This window comes from Aulonocara sp. 'chitande type north' Nkhata Bay, linkage group LG3 (assembly GCF_057382095.1).
Source record: "Aulonocara sp. 'chitande type north' Nkhata Bay isolate Kocher_YH1m ecotype deep benthic linkage group LG3, A_spYH_male_GT1.1, whole genome shotgun sequence".
Classification (NCBI taxonomy): Eukaryota; Metazoa; Chordata; class Actinopteri; order Cichliformes; family Cichlidae; genus Aulonocara; species Aulonocara sp. 'chitande type north' Nkhata Bay.
This window is the reverse complement of record NC_141346.1, coordinates 18,909,820-18,914,498: the sequence shown is the minus strand read 5'-3', so window position 1 is coordinate 18,914,498 and position 4,679 is coordinate 18,909,820.

Sequence of the window (4,679 nt, the reverse complement as noted above, 5' to 3'; positions counted from 1 at the left end):
GGGGGACCTGCAGTGCCTGAACATGTGCCTTTCTCCTGCAGAGGCCCTGCATAAAGATGTGAAGCGTTTGTGGCAACTAGATGCTCCCCCCTACAGGACAGAGAAGGAGGTCACACAGTCAAAGGAGGACAGAGAGGCAGTAGCTATGTTGGAAACAAAGACCATCAGAGTCCCAGTAGACGGTGTCAAGAGATACGCCACTCCGCTGCTGAGAAGAAGGGACTTTCCACGGATGTGTGTCTCTCCTGAAGCAGTAAAGGGCCTCCTCAGATCTACTGAACGTAAGCTGGCCAAGAATCCTGATCTGATCCTCACATACAGCCAGGAGATCCACAGGTTAGTAGATTCTGGTTATGTTATTAAGCTGAGCCCAGATGAGACACATAGCTCTTCCGAGTCATGGTATGTACCCCACCACATGGTACATCACAATAATAAAGCTAGGGTGGTCTTCAACTGTTCGCTTGAGTTTCAGGGGGCCGTCCTGAACTACTACCTCTTACCAGGACCTCCCTTGGGGCCCACTCTGCTGGGGGTATTACTCCGCTTCCGTCAACACCCTGTAGCTGTGAGTGGAGATATCAAAGCCATGTTTCACCAGATTCGGCTGCTCCCAGAGGATTGTCCTCTGCTACGGTTTCTGTGGAGGGATTGTGAAACTGACCGGCCCCCAGACGTATATGAGTGGAGAGTTTTGCCCTTCAAAACGACATGTAGCCCCTGTTGTGCTATTTTCACCCTACAGAGACATGCAAGGGAGCACGAAGACACCCACAAGGACATCTGTGACTCTGTCCACACAGCCTTCTATGTGGATAACTGTTTACAGTCCCTGTCCAACCCAGAAGAGGCAAAGCAGCTCATCGACCGAATGAGAGATTTACTCATTCAAGGAGGATTCAAGATACGGCAGAGGGCGAGCAACGTGCCCGAAGTAGTTGCTCACCTGCCCGCTTCAGCTATATCAGAGAGCTGCGAGCTTCGGCTGAACTTCAAAAGTCTCGACCCACAAGAGTCAACATTAGGACTCAGCTGGCACTGCCCGACAGATGTCCTGGGATATAAGCACCGCCCTATAACCTACTCCACAGTCACGCTGCGCAATGTGTACAAGGTACTAGCTACCCAGTATGACCCCCTAGGTTATATTTGTCCCTACACTACAAGGGCCAAGCTGATTGTACCGGCCCTGTGGAGCACAGAGAGAGGATGGGATGAGCCCATCGAAGGGAATCTACTTCAGTCCTGGCTTGAGTGGGAAGGTGAACTGTCACACCTTCAGCATGTCACCATTCCCCGCTGCTACGCTCCTCCTCTCAACTCCAGCAATGTGACATACGAGGCTCACATATTCTGTGACGCATCAGAAAAGGCGTATGGGGCTGTGGCTTATCTCCGAGTAATCGAGCAACAACTGCCCATCGCCACATCATTCCTGATGGCTCGCTCCAGAGTGGCCCCACGCAAACAGGTGTCAATGCCCCAGCTGGAGCTTTGCGCAGCACTCACAGGAGCCCAATTGGCCAAATTACTCCAGATGGAGCTCACCATTCTCCTGCAGTCAATCTACCTGTGGACAGACTCTACAACGGTGCTGCAGTGGATCCAGTCTACAGTAGTTCCTGTCGCTATAAGGTATTTGTGGGGACTAGAATCTGTGAAATACAGGAGCTGACATCTCCTGAACAGTGGCGGTATGTGACCTCTGATCTCAATCCCGCTGATGACATTACCAGAGGGAAACATCTCACCGACCTAACTGTCCCCAATCGTTGGTCACATGGTCCACCCTTCCTGTCACAAACTACTGACACTTGGCCTAGGTTGCCAACAGAGTTCCCGGCATGCAGTGAGGCAGAGCTCAGGAAGACTGCATTCTGTGGGCACGCTTCTGCATCTCCGAACTTACAGGATCCAACACAGTATGCCACGCTAGATGAGCTGATTGCTGCTACATACCAGACCCAACACCGGGCGGCCGACGCTCCTATTACAGCAGGGGAGCAAGTAGAAACCAAGACCATGCTGCTTCGCTCGGCTCAGACTGACAGCTTCCCAGAGGAGGCCCGAGCCCTCCAGATCAGTCACCCAGTCCGCTCAGACAGCCGTCTTAGCGTGCTGTCCCCTGAATATGACAGTTTTACCAGTCTCATCAGAGTTGGAGGCCGCCTCCGTCGAGCCGCCAACTTAGATCCAGACAGTATTCATCCCATCGTATTAGCAGCTGAACATCCCCTGACCAAGCTCATCATAAAAACTTAGGATGACCAGCTCCTTCATCCAGGTACAGAGAGGCTGTTTGCGGAAATACAGCGCACCTATTGGATTCTCAGAGGACGTCAAGCCATTAAGAAACATCAGCACCAGTGTGTGGACTGTAGGAGATGGCGCGCCTCACCTTCTACACCCAAAATGGCTGACTTACCTTCATCACGGCTGAGACTCTATAAGCCACCATTCTGGTCAACAGGCGTAGACTGTTTTGGGCCATACACGATAAAGATAGGTCGTAGAAGAGAGAAACGCTGGGGAATTATCTACAAGTGTCTTACAACCAGATGCATGCACCTTGATCTCCTCCCTAGTCTTGACACCGATTCCTTCCTTATGTCATTACGCAGATTTATTGCACGCCGAGGAAAGCCATACGAGATGTGGTCTGATCAAGGGACCAATTTCAGAGGTGGGCACAGAGAACTCCAAACGGCGTTTGAAAACATGGAGCCGGACCTCGAGCAGCAACTGGCCAAGCAGACTATCAACTTCTGCTTCAATCCCCCACACTCTCCTCATTTCGGAGAAGCATGGGAAAGGGAAATCAGAGCAGTGAAGTCAGCTCTTCAAGTAGTCCTGAAGGACCAAGTTGTGGCGGAAGAAGTCCTACTCACTGCTCTCATAGAGGTTGAGGGCATTTTGAACTCAAAGCCGCTCGGCTATGCATCGGCTGACATAGCTGACCCAGATCCCATCACACCAAATCTTCTCTTGATGGGGCGGCATGATTCGGCACTACCCCAGGCAGTTTACGGCACCTCAGGCACTCTTTCGAACACAAGATGGAGGCACAGTCAGGTCATCAGCGACCACTTCTGGAAGCGGTTCATACAGAACTACCTCCCTGGACTACAACTCCGACAGAAATGGAGGAAGTCCACTGACAACATGGCTGTGGGACGAGCTGTTATAATTGTGGACTGTAACTTGCCTAGAGGCCTTTGGCCTGTGGGTACCATTGCCAAAGTTTTCCCAGGGATTGATGGCGTTGTTCGAGCTGCCGAGGTCAAAGTTAAAGACAGAACCTATGTTCGCCCGGTAACTAAGCTGGTGGAACTTCCCAAAGTTCCTGAGGACTCAAATGACACTGTTTCAAAACAGAAGGACTTTAGAGGGAGTGTATTTGCCTACAAATGCAGGGGCGGCTGTTAAAAGTCCGCTTGTTCACTGTAACTGTTTTATACTACGTTACCCATGATGCACCTCGGTATCTGTACTTCCGGTTGGGAACATGTTCAGCGCAGTTCTGCACAGATGAGAGGTGTGTCGGAGGAGTAACGTATTTACTTGCATTCCTGTGTGAGTTAATACTGCGTGCGTGCTTACCATGTGAGTATTGTAAGATGAGAGTGATGCTCGTTTGACTTTATCTGTGTAATTTGCTACGTAAGAGGCTAGTCCCGTTGCTATCGCTAAGATGCGTTTTTTTGGCCTACTACAGGCAGCCTTGTGTTCAGCCCATATTTCATTCCATATACGACTTACTGTCAAGAATTGTGGTTGTAGGTGGATGTAACTATTTACTATGTTTATTCTCTGAATCGTTGTAATCTGCAGAGGTCTGGTTTGCCAATGTATAAACGAGCTAGAAATTCATTTATGGTCCTAGGCTGCCATCTAGTGGCCATGAGGTTATGGCAGATTGTATAACATTACGCTGGGAACCCACAGTACTGTATGATGGGTACACTGCTATCCATAGTGGTTAATACAAATGTTTGTTCTTTCTGTTTACAGATGACCACACACACACCCATATACACACTCAGACCCCCTTTACCTGCATGTGAATACTGTAATGCAATCGCCTCCCTACCAACGCTGTACATCCTGTTGATGTCATCTGCCACCTCCTTATTAAAGTTATTTGAACTACATCACTGAGGAGTACCATTCCTTCTGACCGAGGACGACTCAGTTGAAGTGTGATCGGCAATCAATGCAAACATATATTACAGTATATCTACAATGAAAATAAAGTTCTTATTTATCTCTTATCTTTATCTTATCTTTTTCTGGTGTTATTGGAGACTTATGACAACTTTTTGATGTGAAAGCATGTATCGCTCGTTGCAGTAACAAGTTTAATAGTCAGAAAGTATGTATCATGCAGAATGTACCTAAAATAAATTTCCAGACTGTTCCCTTTTTTATTGCTTTATATTGCTGTAACTGTTTATATATTATGAGGTAAGTTGATCTATAGTCTTACATCATATTCTATAAGGATGTTATGTGCTTGTATACTTTTTGCTAAGTTTGACCCATTTAGCAGAAGTCAGCCAGGCTCTGATATCTATTCTGTATGACTTAACCCTTTAGAGCCGGTCGGAGCGGGCACGCTCTGTTTTGCGTAACTATTTTTAAATCCCGGTAGCTCTGCAACCACGTAAGCTAGTGCAATA